At 43.2% G+C, this 26,364-nt stretch overlaps 1 protein-coding gene across 1 annotated transcript in view; it reads left to right on the top strand.

Moving 5' to 3' along the window:
* The window catches only part of Fggy (FGGY carbohydrate kinase domain containing), a 635,483-nt gene that overhangs the window by 14,445 nt on the left and 594,674 nt on the right, over positions 1 to 26,364 (top strand). Inside the window, exon 3 of the mRNA XM_090333735.1 lies at positions 4,261 to 4,359. The gene's annotated coding sequence lies outside the window, so the exon portion shown is untranslated. The remainder of the gene's footprint in view (positions 1 to 4,260; positions 4,360 to 26,364) is intronic.

Below are 26,364 nucleotides of genomic sequence, written 5' to 3'. Positions count from 1 at the left end.
CAACCACCTGCCTTTGCCAGTGTCAGCCTTGGGCTTTCTTGTCTTCTGCATCTGTTCAGCAAGCCCCTTACCTGCTTACCACCACTGTGATCTTCATTATTTTTATGATTGGATTTCAATCATCACTGCCTTTCTCATGGTGACACCAAAGCGCCTGTTTTCTGTCTAGCTCTTGGTCCTGGAGAAGATTGATGAGGTCTGAAAATGCCGAATAACCCTTTTGCCCTCTACTGTTGTATGTGAGCCAAAGTATGAGATGTCTAGGGCCACATGGAATATTCTGGCAGATGTACTAGATGCTGGATTTGGATGCTATGTGAATGCTCTGGCTTGGTGGGGAGAATTGCCTGACAGCAGGGGTCCTCTCCCTCCTCCTCCTCCTCCTCCTCCTCCTCCCCTCCTCCTCCTCCTCCTCCTCCTCCTCCTCCTCCTCCTCCCCTCCTCCTCCTCCTCCTCCTCCTCCTCCTCCTCCTCCTCCTCCTCCTCCTCCTCCTCCTCCTCCTCCTCCTTCTTCTTCTTCTTCTTCTTCTTCTTCTTCTTCTTCTTCTTCTTCGCTGTCCTTTTCCTTTTTGGGAGTTGGACTTTTCCTTCCTCCCTGCAGGTCACTAGAAAACTGCTGTTTGGTGATTCTGGTGTATGATCTTTCCCATTGAATCTACCATACTATCCTACTGCTGTCTGCTGTGCCTTCTAGAAGGCTGACTCTACATCGCCCATCCTTTAAATGCTCCTAACTTCTTACTGTGGCTGAAGGAAAGAAAGCTTCATGGGAGGGGGAAGAAGGAGAGGAGAAGGGCCAGAGTCTGTTTTCTTCTCCTTCCTGAACTTTCTTGCTGCAGTTCTGCTAAAGCCAAGAAGGCAGAAGATAGGTAAAATTTCTTCCTTGTTGCTTTCCCCAAAATGGTAACCTTTGCTCCCTTTACCTGTAAAGGGAGAAAATGGTTCGTTCACTTATCATTCTGGGTTTTTTTTGATATATATATATATATATATATATATATATATATATCCATGCCCTTACTTCCAAACACAATCCTTTCACTAAGGTTTTTTTTCAGTGATGCTCTTTTCCATCTAATTGTTTCTCCCACTGCCACTTCTCCCATCCCTCTTTGCACAGAGGGTCTGAAGCAGGGTTCAGAGAGACCCTGCTCAGCCAAGAGCTGGCTCTGTTCCCCTACTTGATCTTTGACCCTGGAGCCCTTAGTGAAGGCTGTGGCCTTGTGCACATGACTCGTGCTCCTGGCCCCTCGAAGGCTCCACCTGCCTGATTGTGGCCTTTGGAGGAAGCCAAGAAGGAAGGCAGGCCTCAGGGCCAAGGGGGCAGATTTGGAATTGCTTATAAGAACAATGGCAAGCTGGGATACATTTGCAAGCTGGGGAGCGCCATTATCTGATTTGTAATTTTAGAGGGATGCCTTTATCTTCCCAGTAATTAAGTAGAGGCCCAAAGGAGATGTTTAGGATGGAAGGCAGAAGTTTCGGTGTGAGTTCATAGTGCTACCTCCTTTGCAAGCATCTCACAAGTCCACTGTGAAACCTAAGTCTAAGTGGCTGTGAATATCAACAAGCCCAGGCTGGGGAGGAGTAATGGAGGAGAATGCCCATAGGTGATACAGGGAGGGAACAGGCCTGGATCCCTGCTGGTCTTTCAGTTTGGATATTGGAGGCTCCCATACAGCAGCAAAATGCAACATTTATTTCCAGAGTGTTCAGACTTTTGGAAAGGTAATACCCTGTTCTCAGTGGAGGTAAAGAGGCTCAGACAGATGAGGTAGCTTCTCAGTAAGACTCAGGAGTGCCAGTAGCAGGACATCAACTGTGTCAGACCCTAGAACTCTAAGAACCCAGCTCCACTACTTGCTTTCACACAAGCGCCGTCATATCAGCAGTTGTGCTGTGGATGTGTGTCTTCAGTGTCTCTGGAGGGGAAACTTCAGGATGGATGATATTCATCAGGGCAGGTGATAAGTGGAGTAGGCCCAGGGCATCTGTGCCATCAGTCATGATCTTCTTTAAGGAAACAGAGGCCTAGCCTAGGTCACAGACTGTTCCAAGTTTAGGTCTCTTCTGAGATGCCTTTTTCCCCTTACAGAACTCCCCAGTTCGCCAGCTTGTTCAGGACTTCTGGACACATTTATAGACTCACATGGCCTGGTAGGGGTGAGCAGGTGACAGGAACCATGGCAGCTACGGCTGAGAGAGGGTTTCAGAAAGATTGTGGCTTCAGGTTCAGCTCTGATCGGAGGGTTTTTGGTTGTGTGTGTGTGTGTGTGTGTGTGTGTGTGTGTGTTTAGACTAAACCATACCCAAGCAGGCTGCCTGCCAGGACTCTGTAAAAACAGTCCAGGCCAAAGTTGGTGTCAGCCAACTGGGAAATTAAAAGCCTTAAATGGGAGACAAGTCTACAAAAACCTTGAATTTGTATTTGGCGTGTTTGTTTGCATACATGTTTGTTTACGTGGATTTTTAATGCACATTTAAAAAAATTGATGTATTTAGCCCTGAGACCCTTCTTTTTTTAAAAAAAAATGGCATTAAAACATTTTATTGTGAAACACCACAGACACAAACATAAGCAGAACAATACTAGAAATACCAGTGTTCTCATTGACTTTAAGAAATCTTAATATTTTATTGTTGATTTAAAGAAAAATCATTACCAATGATAACTAGAGCTCTTTAGATACTTTTCTTATTCCATTAATCCTCTTCACCCCCTTCATACAAATAACAACCTGAGTTGAATTCTTATTTCTCCAAATATAATTCCTGAAATAACATGTACCAATATTTGACTTGATTTTGTTTTGTTTTGTTTATGGTAGTCCTGGGGCTTGAACTCAGGGCCTGGGCACTGTCCTTGGACTTTCTCAAGGCTATTGCTCTATCACTTGAGCCACAGCACCACTTTTGGCCTTTTCTGAATATGTGGTACTAAGGAGTCAAACCCAGGACTTTGTGCATTCTAGGCAAGCAATCTTCCACTAAGCTGTGCTCCCAGCTCCTATTTAACTTGTTTATGTTTTCATTTAAAGGAAAGTATACACTTCAAATTATTCTCTGACTTGTATTTCTCACAAAACAAAGCTGGGATGTGTCTCCTAACTGCCCTTAGGCCTTTCTGCATGATTACTGGAATATGAGACTAGAAAGGCCTCTGATGCCCTTCAAAACAATGTAGTTGGGCTGAGTCAGCTGGCTCATGCCTGTAATCCTAGAAACTAAGAAGGCTGAGAGCTAAGGATCAAGGTTCAAAGCCAGCCTGGGTACAAAAGGACCTGAGACTCTTATCTCTAGTTAACCTCTAGAAAATGGGAAGTGGGGCTTGGCTCAAGGGTAGGGCCGTAGCCTTGAGCTGAAGAGCTCAGGGACAATGCCCAGGCCCAGGGGTAGGGTGGTATCCTTGAGCTGAAGAGCTCAAGGACAGTGCCCAGGCCAAGTTCAAGCCCCACCACCCTCAAAAAAATATATAGTTGGGTGCTACTGGTTCACTCTTTTATCTTTAATCCTAGCTATTCAGGAGGCTGAGACCTGGAGAATTATGGTTCAAAGCCAGATGGAGCAGAAAACTTCAATTTTTCAAAATAGCTAGAAAAGAACTGGGATGGAGGTGTATTTCAAGAAGTAGAGTTCTAGCAGACCAAGCAAGCTGAATAAGAAAGAGTGCAAGACTCTGAGTTCAAATCCTGGTTCTACCAAAAAGAAACAAAACTGCTTGAAGGAATCTTATTTAGCTTGCAAGTCAGCAACTATTTCTGAATAGTTTATGAGGTTTGTGGTACTAGACACTGGGAATCCAGAGCCCCAGAGAGACTACCCTTTCCTGTATTCACTGTAAGGAAAACTCACATTCAGACAGGGGAGAGTATTGGAAATCAAGACCATGATCTTGTCAGCTTGAAGTAGCTGTGTCCTAAAGGAGGGGAGATTTAGTTCTGGGGGATGAACTAAGTCTCCTATAAAGACTTAGTGCAGGAAACTTGATCATGCCCTTTGAGCTATCTTCCCAGACTTTCCCTGCTGTCAGTTCCACCCTCTCCTTTGCTCAAGATAAGTCAATGGGCAAGTTGCATGTTACCAGACTAGGAAATAAGTTTGCTTTTTCTGTTTTGCAAAGCCTCAGTCCTATGAGAGGACTGAAGAATGGAGAAAGCTTCTGGGACCCAGAAGTAGACTTAGCTTGAGTTATTTACTCATTGAAGAGCCTAGTGAAATCCATCCACCTTTCTGACTCTTTCTCCCATTCTTGCCTCATAGGGTTCTAAGAAGATTTTTTTCCCGCATCCTTGGTTACTGAGTACTTGCAAGAAGCCAGTTGTTCATCCTAGCATCTTTCAGCAGACATCTCATAAGCAGGTAAGATAAAAGTTCATCTCTTACTTCACAGATGAGGGACCAGATTGGCAGAGGCAAGTGACCTGGTGGCTGAATTTAGAGTGACTATACTGCTTGGCACAGGAGAGTGCATGTTGCAGGTGAGTTTTTATTCCTTTTTCTCATAGAGACTCCAGAAGCTCTGAGGACACTGGACTTTTACTTTTTGATGAACTTCACCCAAGGGACAATCAGCTGATGTGAACCATCACTCAAGTTTCAAAGTTCATTAGTTCATTGTTTTTTGAAAACACACACACACACACACACACACACACACACAGAGTAAGGACTATTATTAGCAGCGACAAGAGGGCAATCACACTGCCTGGTCACAAGTCTTTGGGAGGAAGGACATTTAAAGCAATGCTTTGGCCAGTGCTGATGGTGCAGAGGCTAATTTCATAACCACCAGGCCTGTCAGGTGATGCCAAGGTCTTTGCTCCCCAGATCTTTCCAGTCCAGGGTCAGCTGCTCTGACATCTCTGACAGCTGGCAGATTCTCTTTAGCAAGACTTAATTCATACAGCATGGAAGATACTCACAAGAGGAAGCCTGGGTTGGGCAGAACTGATTTAAAACAGAATGGTGCCTCTGACAGGCTGGGTATCCTTGGTGAGTCCCTGATTGAGCTGTTCCTTCAGACCGTACACCTTTTGGGGCTCAACCCTCCGTCTATGTATCACTTCCTTCCATAACCCTCCCTCGGTGTGGTTGATTGCATTCCCTGTTATAGCCACACCTAGCCCGTCATGGAGGATCCATGGTGACGCTGAACCTCCTGTACCTCCACCCAGTGGGTGGAGATCTGTCTGCCTCTAATCTCCCATAGGGATTAGCCCATAGGGATATGATTTCTAAACAGATCTCTGATTGTACTCCGATTCATCATAGGCCTTAAATGCCATGGGGTCTGGAAGCATGTCTTAAGATAGTGGAGTGGGGAGGGGAATTGTGTTCATCCAGTGCTGACTAGGCAAGGATCGACCGTGTGTGAGACTTCTGTATACATGACTTTTATTCTCCCAGGAACTTTCATGAAAGCTGAGGCTCAGAGAAGCCAAATGGCTTCCCTCCTGCCCCATAGATAATAAATCACAGAGACCGATGCATGCGCTTCCAGTTCAAATTCAAGATCAGAACCAAAGATCCCCGCTTAGATGCCACTTAAAAAGTCATGTATGATACCCTCTGGGTATGTCAGCACTGGGATCGCAACCCAGTCAGTCCCATTCCCTGTTTCTAAGCTGTCTGTCTACATTTACATGAGTTTCAATGCTTCCTTTGTAATAATGTGAGAATCCATTTGCCAAAGTCATCTGCAGAGCTACAAGTGATGGCAAACTACAGCTGCCTCTCTTGACTGCTAGTCTAGCCTTTTCCTCCAAGGCCACACTGTCTTTGGACAGGTCTTTGGACAATGGTCTTCGGGCTGCCTCCAGGATCTCCAGGAAAACTAGGCTTCTTAGGAAGCCACCAGGGCCCCTGAAAAGCTGCTGTCTTTCCTCCAAGGAGCTGCTCCTGTGTTTAGTCTGTGCTGCCTCTAGGGCTGAGGGGAGAAAATAGAGTTGCCTTGTACAACTGATACTGATACTTGACCTAGACTCTTACCTGTCCCTTTCAAGCAAGTTACACTCATCCATTACTATCAGGGAAATCGGGCATTGTGTTTTCTTTTAGTCAGGAAGCTATTCCTATTCTGGTCACACAAGAATGAAGTCTGTGGGGTAGGCATTGGAGGAATAGTGATGATCTACAATGCAAGCTTTGGGAAAAGAATGATTGGAAGGATGGGATAGCTTTTCTGGGAAGCCAGACTGCTAAAATAAAGTAGACAGTCTTAGAAATAAAGGTTCCTAGAAAGCTGCTTTAGTCTGCTATAACACAAACACCATAGACGAACGGCCTCCAAACCATAGAAATGTGTTGTTCAAAGGCTTCAAAGTCCAAGATCAAGATGCCAGCAGACCTGGTGTTTTCCTGGTTCGTAGATAGTGATCCTATGGCTGTGTTGGCAGAAGAGCTCTCCAGAAGGGGCTTTTGTGATGGGCACTACTCCCATTTATAATGGTTCTGCCTTCAGAACCTAGTCACCCCCTAATCCTATTACTTCGGTTAACTTTGTTAGACAGGGATGATTAGACCACAGCAAAAGCCCAAGCAGTTGATAGTGAAATCAACCCTGGGTCTCCCCTGTGGTTCTCCTTTCCTCTGCACTAGCATGTACTGGTGGTGCTGTCATTAAAAACAATTTTTAAAAATCACTTTGACTGTGAGGAATCACCAATCGCTGTAACATTAACATGAGAGTGTGAGCTCTGCCAGCCCAGAACAGTGCAGTAGGACATCAGGGTGAGGGTCTACCCTCTTCTACCCTCATTTTGTAGACAGTGATGGGAACTTCACCAGAAGTTGTCCTGCATATAGACCCGTGGGTGTTCAGAGTGGAACCTTCTCTCTAGCCTCCTAGTCAGGTCTCTCACTTCATATCACAACAGCAAAGATGACATTTGTCAGATCATGAAGTTCTGGGCCTCAGAGGTAAAAAAGCAAAAGATTCTTCTCACTGACAGAGTAGCTCAAGTGCCAAGCAAGTGTTCAATCCTCAGTATCAACAAATGAACAAAAATATTCTTAGACAGCTTAATGCAGAAATGTCTTTTTCCAGTATTGTGTCCACAAAGGCCTCTGAAGTAGCATTCCCGTTCAATGTGGGCCTGTGGTCACACTTGATTCTTTTCACTAAAGGCCCAGTGCACCTCACATGTGTCCCCACAACCACCTCCTCCTAGAGAATAGGACCCAGCTGGATGTGGTCCAGGGGAAAGTCATGAGTCCACGCCGTCACACAGTGTGCAGTGTGAGGCCCTGGGGCTGGCTGGGGCAAGCTCTATCTATTTGATAAGGACTGTAAGAGCACCTAGAAAACAGGGCTTAACCTCAGACATTTTCTTATTCTTGAAAGGGAAGATTCCACAAACAACTAGTCCTTCAAGGAATACAATGTCTTATAGGCACCTGAGATGGTGAGATGACTTTACAGGTCATATCTCTCATGGCATATTAACAAGCTGCGTTATATCACAATATAAGGATATATATATATATTAACCCATATCCCTAACTGGTTTTTGGAAGGTAATTGACATTTACCACAGTCAGAAGCAGTTTCTGGGCCTTCCAAACCATCAACATGAGACTCAAATACAGCCTCAGATGACACCTGTTCATGTTAGCCCTGCAGGATACCATAAAAATTAAGATTACTGTCCCATCCACCGGCTCTTCCATCCTTCCCTGACTGACTGCTCACCAACAGGCAGTCTTGTGGACTATTCTATATATTTTACTTCACTGTTGCCTATGTTCTTCCACTAGCATTATTCCAGTATTTTACTCAGATGCTCTAACTGCTTTAGCAACACCAGCCCCATTAGTTCTCACTCAAAACAACTGTCAAGGAAGATTTACCCTTCTATAAAAATGAGAGTGGAAGTTGTGAGTTGAGAGTTACTACATGATTCTAGAAGTCTTTCTCTTCCTAGTCCTCACATCTAGCTCACCTTTCTGCTCATTCAATATGAATTAAGCATGAATTACATGTATCGAATGCTTTATTCATTTCTGTGTACTGAGCCTACAGGTATGACTGGTACACGTAGTGCCCAATAATTATTACGTGAGTAATAAGTGAATGGTTAAATGGAGCTTATTCTATTCAAATTCTTTAAAGTCTTTCATTCATAGATGGCATGCATGCACAATCAACACTCCATTAATTATGTTTCTGGATTACAAGAAGGCTATGGGACAGACAAGAGTATGAGATTCATGTTCTGCAAAGGAAGGGGATAAAATCCTCACTTATCAGTTTGTATATATTAGCCTTGGCTTCCTCATATTAATTGGCTATGCTTTTTTAAAAATTATTTTTTGCCAGTCCTGTGGCAGACTGGGCACTGTCCTTGAGTTTTCTCAAGGCTAGCCCTTCTACCACTTGAGCCTCAGCACCACTTCTGCCTTTTTTTGTATATGTGGTACCAAGAAATGGAACCCAGGGCTTCATGCATGCTAGGCAAGCACTTTATCACTAGGCCACACTCCCAGCCCCTTATTTTGCTGTCTGTCTGTCTGTCTGTCTGTCTATCTATCTATCTTGACGCAGATTTTCTTATATGGCCAAGGTTGGCCATGTTGCAATTCTCCCTCAGCTTCAAGAGTTCTGGGATTACAAGTATGCATAAACACACTCAACTCTGCCACATCTTTTAAATGAAAAAATAAAAATAAAAAGATTTCCTCGTAGTATTGATCTTTTCTTGATGAAAAATAAATGTTGATATGGAGTTGGCATTGAGCAGGTGATGAGTAAATACTGCTTTCTCTTAAGAGGAATAAGAGGAGAGGAGGAAAATTCCATCTTAGTTTTGCTCTGCAAGCCTCTATTTTTCTCAGAATGCACATGTTAGTGTCAGAGTTGGGGGAAGCAAAGAAAACGAAGAGATGGAAAATTTCACTTTTGCCTTCTACTACCATTAAGACTGGAACCACTTCAGTCAAATCCACCATGTATTTCTTTTGAATCTCTGTTACAGCCATATTGACGTCACTTACTCTCTTCTGCTACCTTATTAAATTTGGTAGTCTATAACATAAAGCACTGGCTCTTCAGAAGTGGTTTTCCCTGTGTGATTGAGCAGGCATGAGCATGTCAATCTATCTACCACCAGAAAACCATGTCTGCTTTAAATTAGGGAGAACAAAGTTGCACATCTGATGTTCGGTTCCCCATTCTCCCTAATTTATAGGCTGAGCTCTTAAAATTCTAAATATTTATCTTTGTTTTAAGACTGTTTTCTTCAAGTCTTACTTAGAGATTTTACTAAGAAATGAACCAAAAGTCTCAGGTTCAAGGTAAACTGTGCTGACGTAGTAACATGAATTGATTCTGCTCTCTGGATCTGGTGAGGCCTTTGACATCAGGTGGCCTTGGAAACTTCCACAGATGACCAGAGACAGAGGATCATCTTTCTATAGAGGGAAATTCAAGGCCTATGGAGTCCCAGCATCTGCTTTGTTCTCTTTTTTTGTGCCCTTCGGTGCTTACGTATGCATGGGTCAGGGAAGCCATGTGGAAGTATTTCTGAATCTCTGGTATATACAGAACCCTTCTCTTAGAGAATCTTCTTCCTTACCTACTGTGAGCTCAAAGATCTTCTTTATTTTGAAGACTCGGTATGGATTTTCACTTAGAACAAAACTGTCAAGAGCCTGTGCTCTTTCCTAGCAATTACAACCAATCTTATTTAGGATTTCCAAAAGTTTGTATTTTTCATCTTGGATCACTTACAGCACTGGTCTTTTATTTAAATATTTGTGGTTCATCCCTTAGGGCCTTATCAATAGCAACTGTTCTTTGAATAATGGATTTAAGCAGATGAGTTTTAGAGAAAACTTTAGATTCTGGTGACCAGGGAGAAAAATCCTCACTTACAAAAGAAGGAAGATGGATTGAGAGTTATCCTTAGTAGACCTTGGGCTGTGCTGGTCCAGCCCTTTAGTCTGCATATGATGAAATGGAGATGCAGAGTCCCCCCTGGAGTTGTACATATTGCTGGTACATTGAATCTCCTGACATCTCAAGCCATCTCTCATACACATCAGAAGAGTCTACAGAAAAGACACAGCTGGTGGAATAGAGAGAGCCATCCAAGGATAAGAGAATGGGACTGGATGAACATCCCTGGAGTATGGTGGTTGTCCTGGCTTCAGGCTGCCCGGTAGACCAGAGGATGCTCACAGCAAGAAAGTCACTGGGAGGGTGACAGGCAAGAGCTCTGGAATGGGAGGGGGGGATGAAGTCCAGTTGTTCAAAGAGATTCACTGCACTAGTCAGGACAGGATCCAGGAGGAAGTGCCATAGAACCATTCTGATAAAAGGATATTGTCTTCACAGCCTGGCATCAGGACAGACATCAAGAAGAGGTTTCAAAAGTAGTCAAGGAAGCCCCATGGAGTCCTGTAGTTGAACTTTGACATAATTTTGCAAAGAAAGAATCACAGATGCCTTCTCGAGAACTGGAATATATATATATATGTATATATATATATTTTTTTTTACCAAAACATGCCAGTCAGATTGACGTGAGTTCAATGGATATCTTGAATAATTATCTCAGCCCAATAAGGTCTTTTATTCCAATGGGAATTCAGTCACTCAGAGGGGGCAATTTCCTGAAGAAAAACACCTAGGTAGGGTACTTCTGGGATTCACTGCATCAGGCACAGCCTGACTTGGTTTCCCAGAGGAAGCTGGTATTCCCAGGACTCCAGAATCTTATCTGTGAGCTGACAGTGACTAAGCCTATCCTCTACTGTGTCTAGCTTGGTTTTATATAGCCAACCCCCTGCAGTAGACTGTGGACAGCCAGTTCATGAGCACTTAAAGAATAAGAGATAGTTTAATTCTTTTCCTTCTTCCCAGCAGCAATCCAAAGGCAGGAAGTAATAGTCCCACTCCCACTTATACTAGGATTTCCCCACTTATTAGCTTATTCATTCTCACAACAAACCAGTGGGGATGATTTTTATTATCCCTGTGTATGAGATGGAGAAACACATTCAAGAACAGATATGTTGTAATGTGTTCTTTGGCCTTTTGAAAATACAGGTATTTCCTGAGTGTGGTGGAGGTGGCAAGTTTTATGATTTTATGACACGTCTGTGCAAAGGTAATGAATCCATTTGGGTTTGCAAAGTCGATAAATCTGACTCACCTCCAATTTGCATGAGATTCCATGTCAGTTATATGGGGTGGGGTAGTCCCAAATCCTGGATCTGTCTCTGGTTATCAAAACCAATATGTTCCAGTTATAACAATGACATTAAAATGGTCTTCATCTTCAGAGTTTCTCATTGTAGGCCTCTCTTGAGAGGCATCCTATGAAGATGTTTGCATGGCAAGATCCCAATTAAAAATTAGGAAAACCGTGGCATTTGAACCTTAATGGATGAAGCTTACTTGTCTCCTTCTACCCCTTCATTCCATCCTGTGGGATAAGTCAGTGTGGCAATGGGATTGTTTGTTTGTTTATTTATTTATCTATTTTAGGTTCCAGGATTTGAACACAGGGTCCTGGGCTTGCTGAGCAGGGCTTGCTCTTCTACTTGAGCCATGTCCCCATCCCTTTTCTCTTTGTTTATTTTTCAGACAGGCCTCATGCTTTTTGCCCAGGCTTGGCCTCCCAAGTATCCAGGGCTATAGGCATGTACCTGTTTGTTGATTGAGAGTCTCACTTTTATTTTTGAAGCCCTGAATTGGGCGGGGGGAGGTCTGCTTGATTTTTTTTTATTTTTTAAATTTTGGAATTGGCCCTGTGTCTCATAGTGGTAGAGAGTTAGCCTTGAGCTGAAAAGCTCAGGGACAGTGCCCAGGCCCAGAGTTCAAACCCCACAACTGAGTAAAAAAAAAAATGTTGTCAAGGTGATAACTCTCTCTTCACAAAAGATAAACCTGCTAGATTTCAAAGGGAAGATCTGGGCAGCTTTCCTTGTTTGCCCTAGAATCAAGATTCTTTCCATGAGGATACATGGCTTTTTCTTTGCTCTTCAGCTTGGCTTCTGGCATTGGAGATACTGGGAGTGGAATCAGCTGTGCTTTGCTGGAAAGAGCAGTGACCTCAGTTTTGTTGCCTCTTGGAGGTTCCCTGCCAGCCTCCGCCCATCCTCTTTTGAATCTGACTCTCCAAATTAATCTTCCCCCTGGGACTCTGGAGCCCCATTCTGGAGAAGTATGAAAGGATGTACCAGGACTGCTCTGACCTTCAAAAGGACAACAATAGCTTTTCTTCTCTTGGGGACCTGGACCAATCTGACCAAAATTAAACATACAACAAAGGCACCCAAAGGCACCATTTCCTGACATGATGCATACTGAAAACTCTTCAGGGACAGTTGAGGGGAAAGTCTTGTGGTAGGAGAGGAGCTGAGCTATACCTCTATCCCATGCCTGACCCCAGGGCTTTCTTTGCCACAGGGGAGCTTCTGGAAAGAAAGAGCATTTGAGCTAAAGCCTCAAATAACAGAAGGGTTTCTCCTAGGTAACAGGTTGGGTGGGGTAAAGGGTTTGAAAGTACAGCTGCTTTTGTGAACACAGTGTTACAGCCAAGCCACAGAAGAAAAGTCCGTAGTGAAATGGCAGACACAGGACATGGGATTGCTTTAATTCTCTCCAATGAAGTTCACAGCAAAAGTCCCTGATATCCCTGAAGAGAGAACATCCAGGTTGTGTTCCTGCCCAGAGCTAAGTAAACAGGATTATTGGAACCCACAATGGACTCTGCTGGGCAACAGGCTGCAGCCAGGTTGGCGCTGGGAGGAAGGACAGCAGGGGAATGACCCAGATTAGGAACCGCCCTGGCCTCTGGACTTGGTTCCCAAAGGAAACGCCTCTGTTGGAATAACCTGTCTCAGGTACTTGGTATCTGTGTCTTAGGTCAGAAAATATGGATAGCCTTTGATCTATCCATTGTACTTGTACAAGAATCATGAGAAGAAATGGTTGTTGATATCTGTGATGACATATAGTCAGGCATAGTCAACAAAATGCTATTGCTAATATGCTAATAGAGAAAACCTGTCAGCAAGTGGCATATCTAATAATGGGAATAAGTTAGTAACTTGTCCTGTATGAGAATATCGGCTATTAATAATCATAGAGAAAGTAATATTGGTCAATGTGGAATGCTTTGTGTATTGTTCCAAGTGGGGAAAATTGGCTACTGAACAATATGGACCATTGGCTGTCACTTATATAACTATACATTATGCTAACATGCATTAAACATTTACTAGGTGTCAGGCATAGCTCTAAGCATTTGAGATATATTAGCACATTTAATCATGCAACAAGCTTAGGAGAGAGATATGTTTATAGTCTCTGTTTGATACAAAGTAAGATCACATGGCTATGAGTGGCAGAATCTGTGTGTGAAACCAGGCAGTCTGGCTCTATGGCCAAACATAAGTCACTAAACTAGCCAGCCGTTCTCTTCCCATGTGGGTGACTATATGTGTATCGCTTTCTCTCTCTTTGAGGAATGTCAGCTGTGTGTTAAGTAATCCCCTCCTAGGACAAAGTAAGGCAAAGGTTTCTGTGATGGATGGCTATGAGCTCTGAAGAACTCTACTTCTGTCTTCCCCTGAGCGTCCTGCCTAGGCCGTAGACAGCAGTGGCTCAATTCTCTAGCAGGATAGTGAGTTAGTGCTAGTGCTGTACAGAGTTGCTTCAGATCCTGGGGATTCAGCAACCAACAAGACAAGGGATACAAGGCAAATTCCTTCCTAAGACTTCCACCCTTATGGGGGAGGCAGGGAGGGAACCAGTAACAAGGAGCCAAGGAAAATACCAGATGGAGTTGAGTGCTTCATAGAGGACAGTAGTTGGAATGGTACCATAGGGTGGGACCACAGGGTTAGGAAGGTGACCTTTGAGAGGAGGCATTTCAGCTGGAACTTGACTGATGAGAAAGAGAAAGAGAAAGAGAGCACACATCCAGGAAAATGTCGACATTTGGGAAAACTGGTGAAGGGGTACTTAAAATTTTTTATGTAAATTTTGTAACATTTCTATTACTTAAGATTCCTTTATGTAAAAATTTTTAAAACTATTGCAAGATGTACCTAACAAAGTTATGCCTCAGGCAGCAGAGTTAGGGTTTTCCTGGGGAGTGGCGTGGGGTGGGTGAAAGAGGAGGTGAAGTTGGGAGGATAGGCCATTGACTGAAGTGGGGTGAGGTTGAGGTTGGCCCTGTTTATCTGATGTTCCCATGTCACAGTTCATTCACAGTCTCATCCTCCCCTGAGTGAGCTCAGATTGGAATGAGACTTCTTTGTTACTGATCGTTGAAGCCAAGGTCAAGCTTGAGGAAATGATTGCACCAGGGCAAATGGTTAGCAAGTGGCAGAGCTAGGGCCACAGAAAGATCTTCTAAATCCTTTCAACTCAGTAGTCCTCAAGGCTGAATCATGGTGAGATATGGCATTACAGATGTTGATAAGGTGGGGAAATATTGAACTGTGGAAGATGCAGGTAAACTCAATCTTAACAGGTTGTCAGAGGGCAGGTAGGATAACACTTTCTTAGAATTTCCAAATGATTTCTGGTACCCTGGGCCAGGATTTCATCCCCAATAGGCATAAAGATATGGGCCACATCCTAGCTTACCTTCTCTTGATGTTATACTGATGTTCCACTGTTCCTGTTTTTAACCATTTTCATTGAGTTGCACACTGGGCGCTCACTCCTGTAATCCTAGCTACTCAGGAGGCTGAGATTTGAGGATCGATCAAGATTTGAAGCCACCCTAGGCAGACAAATTCAAGCTATTATTATCAGTTAACCAGCAAAAATCCAGAAGTAGAAATGTTGCTCAAGTGGAGAGTGCTGGCATTGGGAAGAACATTTAAAAAAAAAAAACCTAAGCAAAAGCACAAAGCCCTGATTTCAAGCCTCAGTAGTGGCACACACAAGAAAATTTGTATTGAAATGCAGGTGAAGCTACTTACCTCTGGAGAGAAAGAACTTGGTTGTCAGGATTCCTATTTAGAAGTCATGGCCAAGTCCATTGGCTCCAAGCACACAGCAAGGGCATTTAGCTATCTTTGGAAGTTATCTTTATGACTACCTCATCTTCTGACAATTTGGATACCAATATAAAATTCTAAGGAAAAAAGCTTAAGGAGATAGCATTGATAATTTACGTAGCACCTAATATGCTAGGTAATTTAATTACGTACTCTTTCAGCTTCTAGAGATGGTCTTAGTGACCCAGTGATAAGGAGGGGAGACTGAGGTGTATAGCAGTCAACAACAGAGTTCCATGCCAGCTGCAAGCCCACACAGTCTTCACACCAAAACTTGAACCCTTTCTGTGGCAGTACATGGCCAAATCGGCCCCTACTCCTCTCAAAGATGAAAGCGAATCAAGCACAGGAATGCAGGGAAGAGTTGCTTGGAAATCCATCCTGCTTTTAGGTCCTCACCACGTGAGTCAGTGATGCTCATGACTTCATTGGGATGGTATTCACGCTTGACTTACGCTGGCACACAGAAAGCTATAAATTGTATCCATGGACCCATTGAAATCTTTCCTCACATGGAAGATGTTTATAGATAGGAAAAGCACGGCCTCTGCATGCATGTACTGGTCTTCTCCAAGTCAACATCATCATAAATAAATGTATCCAGGATCCCTGCCTGCACTGTTTTCCATAGATACTCAGGACACACGAGGTGGGGCATTAGTGGCCATGGAGGAGCAGAAGGTACTCCCTCATGGCCGAGGTCTCCTGTCTGCTGACAAGAGACCCTCTTGACCGAAGACATCGCAAGACATAGGACCCGAGCTGGGTGCTGCTGGATCTCATTGCCAATTAACCCCACAAAAAAAAAAGCAGAAGTGGAGCAGTGGCTCAAAGTAGTAGAGAGTGCTAGCCATAAGCCATGAGCACAAAGCTCAGAGATAATGCCTGGGCCCTGAGTTCAAGCCCCATAACTGACAAAAAAATGATGTTCGACTCATCCCCTTCCCTCTCTCTCATTATTATCATCCTTTGGGATGCCCTGCCCTTTGAGCAGCTTGAGTTGCTGTCTCCTCTGATTTGGAACGTAGAGCTATAGAGTTATCCTCTGCTGTTGGAAAGGCAGGCCCACGCTGGGGACGCAAGATGCCATCACAGTCACTGCTCTTCACAGTTTGCAAAGCTGTTATCCCTTTGTCATTGTGGACACTCACACGGGTCATATGAGAGGGTTTCTTGAAGTGTTTCCATTTTGCAGATGGGGGAGAATGAGTCAAAGAGAGGGAAGGATGCAGTACTTAGCTTTGGATTTCTCACAGAACTGGATGGTACACTCTGACCCTGTCAAGAAGCTAAGTGGCGGTTATACATTACCACTACCACAGCTACTAACCTGGGTCTGGGAGGAGCCTGTCAGGAGATAGCTGGAGCACTGAGAAAAGAGCTCCAATGAAATTGTGTACACAGACATCACTTCAAAGATGTGCACATGGTTAGAGACCAGCACCCAAGAAACTAATCAGAGGGAGACATTGGCATCTTTTATGGGCTGAATTGTATTTTCCCCTAAATTTTATATATTGAAGACCCAACCTCCAGGATCTTAGAACTTGGAGGCAAGGTATTCAAGAAGATGGTTAGGTTAAAATGCGGTCACGTGGGCCCTTTTCCAAATGGTGCTCTTATCAGAAGAAGAGATTTGCATATAAGTGCATAAAAAGGGGGGGAATCATGAAGATGCAGGGAGAAGACTATCCATAAGCCATTGAGAAAGACCCAGGGCACATACTTCCAACTTCCACAGCTAATAAACTTCTGTATACCTAGTCCATGGTATGTCAGCTCCCCACAACCTACCCTCTACCCAGGGAGAGAAATAAATAGCTCATTTCTTTCATCATAGCAGATCAGCCTCTTATCAGTGGCCTCCTGTGGGCTGAACCCAACTGAAAACCAGGGTACAGGTCATGCTACAGTTAGGATGAGGTCACAGCAATAGATGTGCAAATAACACCTATGCAGATTCCTCCTTCCTAATCCTTCCCTCCCCCTCTCCCTCCCTCTCTCCCCCTGTCTTCCCTCCTTCTCTTCTCCTGCTCACTCTTTCTCTTCTTCCTCCCCTTAAATGACTATTCATCAAGTGTGTACAATATATCAGGAGTTAGCCTAAGTGTTATACATATTAAAAAAATCTAAAAAACACATGAAGATATAGAATCCACTGTTACCAAGGTATACATACTGCAGCTCTGATGCTACAGTAGCAGAGGAGAGATAGTGTATGTGGCCTGGGAGGTATGAAAAGAGCCCCAAGAGGAGGCACACTCTAGCTGACCCTTAAAGGCTATGTGAAGTTTAATAAAGACAGGGCGGGGTGGGGGGAGGTCATGGTGGACTAAGAGACTGAGAGACATTCGGAGACCCAGACATGTACAAAGAAGAGAAGAAGAGTCAGAGACTGCTTCAACCCTATGTCATCTTTCAGTTATCTTGCACCATGTTGTTGCCTATGTTTTAGGTGCTGATTTATACCTGTATATAAATAATACAATGATAAAAACAAAAACAGAGTTCTAGAAATGTGAGATCAAACTCTGGCATCAATGCCTGCACCTCCAATTTTGGAAATATATCCAACCCTTCTGAACCTGATTTTTCTCTGCCACATCAATTCACCAACACTGCTATATATCTTCCCTCAATATATACGACGTTGCCCTTGGGAGATAGATAATAGTGGAGGGAGAGTTACCCTCCATCCAGAGCCCCTCTGTGTGTATATAGAGGGTTTACTGTGCTCGAACTGCTCTGGGCACACAGGTTTGCTCCCTGTCTTCACACTCCCACGGGTTTGGAAGGTGCTTGGAGAGAGCAGAAGAAATGTTTGGAAGCTGTGGTGGCTGTGGCTGACTGTAAGCATTCTCCTTTCACTGTCTGGTCATCCCTTCCTTCATACCCTGTCTAGCTCATGCTGCTCTGACTAAATCCAACCTATCTTCAAGGTCAAGGTCCAGATGCATCTTCTCCAGGAATCCTTCCCAGTGCACCTCAGGTCAACTGGGACAGTACCTCCTTTTCCACCTGATCATACTTATGGGGTCACTAGGCATTTATCCATTAGTAAAATAGTTTCATATTATTATAGTAGTGGTACAGGGCTATGTGAGACCTTATATACACAGCTTATACAGACTTTTTGGACCTTATAAAGCTCTTACCAGGTCTCGATCCTAGCTTCTCTACATGGCAGACCACAGACCCTTATTTTCACCTACTTAGAACAAAGTGATCCTGCATCCAGTTGCTCAGATCTAGATATATTTGAGGGTGAAAATACATTTGAAAGAGTGATGTTATTATAATGCTAACAGACCTATATTAAGATAACACCTAGCAAATGAAGCTTAAGATCTTTGAGTGACCTGATCACCTACCTCCCTGTATTCCAGCCACCCTGAGGTTTCTCAACATCCAGACAACAACCTCTAGTTAATCAAACATCCCTTGTGTGATTTGGCCACTGTGTTTTAAACATGTGGTTCAACTCTTGAAATATCATACCTCCTCATTTGGTCCATTCCATCCTCAGTCTTAGCCCAAGGGTTGCCTCTTGTGTGTAAGTTTTCAATTGCTCGAAGAGAGAAGTGCTCTTTGTCTATTTAGTTTAGTTTAGCATGTGTTAGGTTTAGCATGGGCTGTGGGTATTTATGGTTCCAGCTTCTTCTACTGGATTCTAAGTTTGCACAAGCTGTGCCTCTGCCACCGTTGCCTTCAGGGTCACTTGCCCAGTGTGTGTTGGACCCACAACAAATACTAATTGTTTTCTTTGTTATGATTTTACCGGTGATGTAGTTTACCTTCACATTTATGACTCATGCTTTTCTTTTTGACTTTGGGGCTGACATCTTGATGAGAGTTAACTTCTTGAACATGTCATCTTACAAAGATCCAACAGAGAGGCTGCAGTAGCTCTAGCATTTCCAGCAGCTTCAAGGGAAAACAAAGGGATGGCCTTGTACAGACTCTAGAAGGACAAATCCTCACCCCAGAGATCAAATCCTTCCTGGAAACACACTCAAAAGCCTTTCAGAGACAGAGGGTACAAGTGAATGGCAGAAACTAACACTGGATGAGGATACATGTTCCAGCCCATGCTTGATAAATATATAAGAGAAAGGAGAGATATTTTAGGTACCTGTTTTTAACACTAAATTTAAATGTCATTTTAAGAAAGAAGTTAGTGGAGCAATAGACAGAAACATAGAAAAATATAGACTTAGCTTTTATTGACTGTAACACCTTTGCTAAATCAGGCATTTTGTTTCTATGGTCTCACTTTTAACTTAACTGGGATAACACCCACACTAGAGTAGATATCACCATTTCTGCAGATGAGACAATTAGAGCTCAGAGAAGTTAAAACACTCCCCTGAAGTGGTCTGAGGCAAGTTACAATAAAATCAGATTTGAACCCAGGGTTATATGTCTCCACTGTGCTAATTGGGGAGCTATCTGGAGTGTCCCAGTATGTCACATTCTTTGGGCTGCATCTATTCGGAGTGATTTTTGTTTTCAGAAATCAGTCTCTTTGCTTCATAATCACAGATTATAGATGCCCTAAGGACAAGGGTATTCATAGACCTTCTTCCCACAGGGCTATTCAGGGCTCCTTGGTTTTATGAGGTCAGTCTTCTCAGTGTGTCCACTTCTCTGAGCTTCCTGGACTCCCCCTCCTTTCCCTGCTCTGTGCTGTCTACTTCTTTACAGGTTCCCAGTGAAATTCCCTGAAAAATACCGAGATGTCTCAGTGACCTTGCCACTGGATTAGGACCTGACTTGAACCGTTATTTAGCCTGGTGGCCTTGATGTGACACTGAAGTTTTTCTTTGGTAGGAGAATCCTCTTCATCATCCTCTAACAATGAGGCATTAGCCCAGTGATAGGAAGACCAGATCACGTGTGCTTCCAGGAGGCTGAGGCCCCATGAGAATATCAAGGTTTTCAGGTTCTCAAGGTTTCCAGTCAAGATCTCCTCTCCAGCCAGGATTCTGGCCTTAGTTATACCACTGTGGAACATTAGTCTTTCACCAAAATTCTTGGCCCAATCTCTAGCCTTTTCTTTGTAGCTGTAGAAAATAAGACTCTCTTAGTATACTGCTAAGGAAGCGTTCTGACTTTCACACTCAGCTTTAAATTAGTGATTAATTGCTGTAAGCTTTCATGGCTTTCCCCAGTACATAGAGAGCCCTTTTCAGAATGGTATCATTCCTTGTAATTATACTCCCCTCCTTGATGTCTGCGAACTATGTGCTAACCCCAGACCCCCAAGAGTAAGTATCCTCCCTGTTATGGACTTTGGTATAGCAGGCACTGTCAGTGCTCTCCCAAACTCACTGATATATCCTGTGTGCCAACCAGTTGGTAAGTGATATAGCACCAAAATATTGAGCTACTCCTGGTACCAACTCTATAAGGTAGAGGTAGCCATTTACCATGAAAGGATATAGGCTGTTTCTTTACCAGCCATGAGGGAGAAAGCAAAGGAGGACTGGGTGGCTCGACAAGCTGAACTGAGGTGCAGTTGCCTGGGTCTTGCTGTTTCCATGGCTCTTCTGAACTGTTACAAATCAGGGCAAGTGGTCCAGGCTCGTGAATCTTTCATATCAGTCCATCAGTGGATAAGTAAGTGCCCTGAAAGTAAGTGTAGTTTCAACCAGGGGTAGTTGTTGGAAAAGTCCTTTGTCTGTGAGCAGCCAATTATTACCATCAGGAGAAGGATTTTTGTGTTTGTGGGAGTGGGGAGGATAGGACTTGAATTCATGCTCTCACTTGGCTTTGGATTTTTCACTCAAAGCTAATGCCCTATCGCTTGAACCACATCCGGATTTATTTTAACTGCTTAATTGGAGATAAGAATTTCGTCAGCTTTTCTGCCTGGGTGTACTTTTGAACCTCAGTCCTCAGATCTCAGCCTCCTGAAAAGCTAAGATTATAGGTGTGAGCCACCAGCACCTGGCTGCAAGGAAAGGATCTTAAATGAGCACATGAGCAGCATACCATAGCATCAATTGTATGGATTAATGAATATGCTCCTGTCTTTCAGAGAATGTTAGAGATCTTTGATAAGGAGCTCTGCTGTTTCATGGTCTTTTAAGACCTAGCGATGTTGCTTGTCCAGTAATTATGCTTGATATCTTTGCATTAGAAGGACCCTTTGAAAATGGCACTCAAATTTAATTTATTTATTTTCCAGGTAAGAAAATAGCAACAACTACAGTCTTAAATATTTTAATAACTTGCCTAAAATCTCCCAAATAAATATGGGACTAAACAGAGACAGCCTAACTATTGTATCAGCCTCAGGAACACAGACTTTAGCACAAAAGGATTTCCTGTTACATAATGGCTATCTGAAGGTCCAGGGCTAGTGGAAGTCTCCATAGTTATCAGATACCTTCCATTTTAGCACATTGCTTCCATCTCCACAGTCACTTCCAGATCCTACATAGCTTCCAGAACTGCAAATATCAGACCTGGTTCCAAGTGAACAGCAAGGGAAATTGGGTCCCTCTTCCTTGTGAGGAACCTTTCCTGAAACCCCACTTGACCTGTCTGGATGGAACTTTGTCCTGTGTCGTCTCAGACTGTGAAGAGGCCTGGGAAATGTCTTAATTCTAAATGGTAACTTACACAGCAGACGCTAGGCATTCTGTATGGCTAACATGGGGTTTGGGAGGCAATTTGCTATCTCTATCACATTTATGGGGCTGCAAGCAAAGTGCGAATTATATCTAGATAGACTGGAAGACTAGTTGAAAGTTACTTGTCTCTAGACTACTAGTTTTCTTTGTGTGAAATAGACAACACTCTCTATTCTTCTGATTTTACTAAGACTTGCTGTGTGGAAAACATCTATCACAAGGTCAAGTTGTGAACTGCCACAATGCCCATTCCTCTTTCTCCCAAGGAATTGGGGAACTTGACTATAGCTTAATACTATTAATCTTTGTTTTCCTATTTACCAAAACCTCCAAAGAACAATTCCCCTCTGGTTTGTGAAGAACAGATTGAATTAGGCCTGTGTCTACTCCCATTTGTGGAGTAGAATGTATGGAGGAAGAAAAACAAAGTCCACTGCAACGTTTTCTACAGGATTTCCCTTGACCTCAGCTGGCAGCAGATAGACACAAAACCGAAACAATCACCAGAGCATTTTGAGATGGAAATCTTTTCCTCCATTTTATTCTACCCAGAATCAAGTTCCAATTCTGGCCACACACATTTCCTTTTATCCCCTCTCCACACAAACCAGCTTTCTGACTCATCATGAGGTGTGGCTGTCACCAAAACCTTCCCAGAGGCAGCCATATTTGACCTGCATGCATTTTCAAGGAGAACATGAGCCTTCTAAATGAAAAAGAAGGGAAAAAGTTATCTTAGAAAAGAGACCAGCAACTCCAAAGGATTTGTAGAATGACAAAGCTTGCATTCTGTTGGAAACCATAAGTGGCTTTGTAGTAGCTAGGGTATGGAAGAGAAAATACAGAGGCTTCATTGCTAGAAGGACCAGTGGGTCTGACATTCAAAGTTTCAATACTTTGCCTATCTATCTCTTTTCATTAATTGTGAAAAGCAGTGAACTCCCCACCAGCTTCCCAGCATTCAAACAGTGATAGACAGTGGGGGAGACAGAACATTAAACTTGTAATTAAAGCTGATAATTAATCATTGTGGTTCAGGATGCTATCATGGTACAACTTTCATAGATGTATTTTTCTGAGTCATCTGCCTTTAAATTTACTTCAGGCTTTTTATTAGTCCCTTTAAATGGAAAGCACATATGAATAAAAATGAGCAATTTTGTACATCAACACAGTACCATAAGCCCTTTGCCGGTATCATCTCCTTTTATCTTTACAAATAATTGTGAGTAAACACGTGTCCTGTTTTTGTTTCACCAGATGTAAAAACTGGCCCAGAGAGGTTAAATAGTCAACTTAAGGGTGTATAGTAGTGGATTGGGGAACTGAACCGCAGACTACTTGCTTCCTCTACCATTCGAACAATCCTAAAATGATGATTATACTTTATTGTAGTCCTTTTCTTCCCTTGTCTGCAAACTCCTGCTCTTTTGGGAACCTCCTCTGAAGTCTAACTTGGGAGTCTGGCCAGTGATTCTAAAAGAATCACCCTAAACTTGCTGAGGTCAGACTCTCCTCCAGAGAATGGGCCCTTGTGTGGTGGCCTACTCTTTTACTAGTACACTCTCAACTACAGGTAATTAGTAATGTCCCAGTACCACAGAAGGCTAATCCTAGATGGAACCTCTATCTACTTAAGCCAACACCAGTATTGAACAAATGAGGGCAAGGAGATTAAGAGTGGGACATGCTGTCAATGAAAGAGTGAGCAGAATTCGTGTAGTTTCCTAAGAATGCTATGTTTGAATTCACCATATCCTTTCTCCTAATGGGTTTTTGGCACCAGGAAGAGATTCAGTAAGTCAGGCATGGGCCTAGGCATGCACAAGATGGTAGGGCTGCTATACTAGTTCAGAGACTGGTGTGTAAACTTGAGTGAGAGTGGGAGAAGGTTCTCAGGGTTCTGCTGACTTGAGAATCCTCAGCAGTGACTCAGGATGTTTTTGAAGCACAATTTTTTATAGGTGTATTTTTTTTTCCTGACAACATCTGGCTCTGGACTTCCTTGTATTTTCCTGTTAGTCTCTTGAAGTAGAAAACACACAAGAATAATAACCAGCAATTCTGAGTACCTACTTGGCACTAAAGAGCCACTTTTAGTACCAGCTGTCCTTCCCAGGAAGTTCTGGAATGAAGGAATGCATATGACTATATAGCATGGCAGAGGATTATCTGTCTCTGGGAGGAATGAGCTTATAGCCTGTTACATGCAATCTTATTTTGCAGAGAAGGAAACAGAGGCTCAGGGAAGGGAAATGGACTGCTCAAGATCATAAAGTCAGGAAGTGACTGAGCTTGGTTTCACACCTAGTGCTCATGAACCAGGAAGGGCTCCAGGTCAGTCATGAACCTGTCAAACATTTGGGTTCCGCCTCTGTGTCTGCTCTTTTCTAGCTGTGTTTCCAGCAAGTTGCTCAACATCCCTGAACATCAGCCTCTGGGTCTGTAAAATGAGGTCAATGGGAGAATTAAATGGGACTCACAAAGGTGCCCTGTCTGCTACTCAATAGCTGTCAGTTTCTTAGGGCACAGCCTCCTGCCCCATCTAAAAACCTTGGAAAGATGACCTTGAAGAAAGGTAGAGAGGGAATGGCCACTGTTTCCTGTAAATGCAAGGGGTTGAGAAAATGAGGTTGTTAGGATGACTGGGATGGAGTTCTGCAGGACTCCACTGTGTAAGCAGCCCAGGAATGAACAGAGGAACCAGTAAGGCAGAAGAACCCGGGCCTAGCAGGCTCTGTTGGTGTTGCCTTTGTGATGTAAAGCCAAGTAGACTATATTTGGTCTCCTGTGCGGGGAAAGCACTGTTTTAACCCAGGAGAACTAGACCTGTGTTCTTCAGTGTCCTCTCCAAGGAATATGTGTCTGAGGGAGACTGTGAGGAACTCTTAAGAAACGAATTGTCTGGGAAGCCATTACAGAGCAAGAGGATGAGGCTGGGTATGGCAGCTAATGATGGCAGAAAGGAGAGGAAAAAAACCAACAGGGTTTGGAGACTAATAAGGATAATGGAGGAAAAAATGTCTGCACAAATTTTCCCTTTCTCCCACTAGAACTGGGAAGGCTATATGGGCCAAAGTCATTACAAACAAAACAAGAAAGATAAGAGATGGATGGGGAAGAGGGCTACATCTTACATTTGTAAGATTTTGTTACATCTTGTGTTTGTAAGATTTCTTTTTGGTGTTATTTGAACTCAGGACCTTGTATATACTAGGCAGGTACTCTACCACCAGAGCCCCTCCTCTAACACTTTTTTGGTTTTATGAGATTTTATTTTATTTATTTATTTTTAATTTTTTTATTGTAATTAGTAAAAGGGTTACATGATATTTGCCAGATAGAAGGTGCATTAATTCACATACATTGATACCCTTTCACATGTTGGTTTTATGAGATTTTAGGTTGGGTCTCTTGCTTTTACCTTGAGCTGGCCTTGGATTATGTTCCTCCTATCTATTCTTCATAGGGTAACTAGGACCACAGGCATGGACTACTGTGCTGGAATTGTTGGTTGAGAGGTCTCTTAGTGTCTTTTGCCCAGATTGGCCTCAGATTTCTAATCTTTGTGTCTCAAATAGCCAAGATTGTAAGTGTGAACCACCATATCTGATTCCTAGAGAGATTTATTTTAATCTAAAAAAAAAAAAAAAAAAGAATGCGCTGCATGTGATTGTTCACACCTGTAATCCTAGCTACCCAGGAGGCTGAGATCTGAGCATCAAGGTTCAAAGCCAGCCCAGGCACAAAAGGATCTGAGACTCTTATCTCCATTTAACCTCTAGAAAATGGGAAGTGGGGCTTGGCTCAAGGGAGGGTGGTAGCCTTGAGCTGAAGAGCTCAGGGACAGTGCCCAGGCTAAGCTCAAGCTCCATGACCCACAAAACAGAAAACAACAACAACAATAACACACACACACACACACACACACACACACACACACACAAATAATGCATGTAAATAAATCCTAAATGAGGAAATAAACAGGTAACAATTTTTTAAGAGACTTTCAATCTTGTAAGTAATCAGAGGAAGTAATTAAAACATCAAAGCACTATTTCAGACTATCCTATTGGTAAAACCTTAGGGTTCTAGGAAAATGGAAAGCTGGTGAGCCTGTGAAAGAACAAGAAGTCCCATGTATTGCCAGGTTAGATCTGACTGGTTGCTACAACTCTGAGGACTATCTTGAACTATCTGGTGAACTTGGTCCTGAATGTCCCCCACATCCCAGCAACTTCACATTCAAGAATACATTCTTGGAAAGCTGCACACACATTCACAGATAACCAACAGAAACAGCACTCATTCCTCTGGGTAGAGAATCACAGCCTGTCCTTGCAGTGGGATATTATAAAATAGTGAAGTGTGACTGAAACTCTGGTTTTAGTGTGCACATTTTAACCTGCCTCTCTCACCTAGTATAATTGAAAATCCTGGAGAGAATGTACAAAGCATTATCTGAGCATACTGGCAGAGGAGGGAGAGAAACAGAGAGAGACAGAGACAGAGAGAGAGGGAAGGGAGAGAGAACCTCTAAGAATGGCTGACAAAGGGCATGTCGTCAGGGTTCTCTAGAGAAATAAAAAAAGAGACAAAAAAGAAATTTTACATAAAAAGTTTTACATAAAAAATTTGTTCACACAATTATGAAGACACAATTATGAGCGAGAGTCCTAGGAGAGCCGATGTTCTAGTGTACAAG

Source organism: Megascapheus bottae, chromosome 6 (genome assembly GCF_031878675.1).
Source record: "Megascapheus bottae isolate mThoBot1 chromosome 6, mThoBot2.hap1, whole genome shotgun sequence".
NCBI lineage: Eukaryota > Metazoa > Chordata > Mammalia > Rodentia > Geomyidae > Megascapheus > Megascapheus bottae.
Note: the sequence above shows the minus strand (reverse complement) of the source record. Positions and strands in the feature narration are given on the sequence as shown.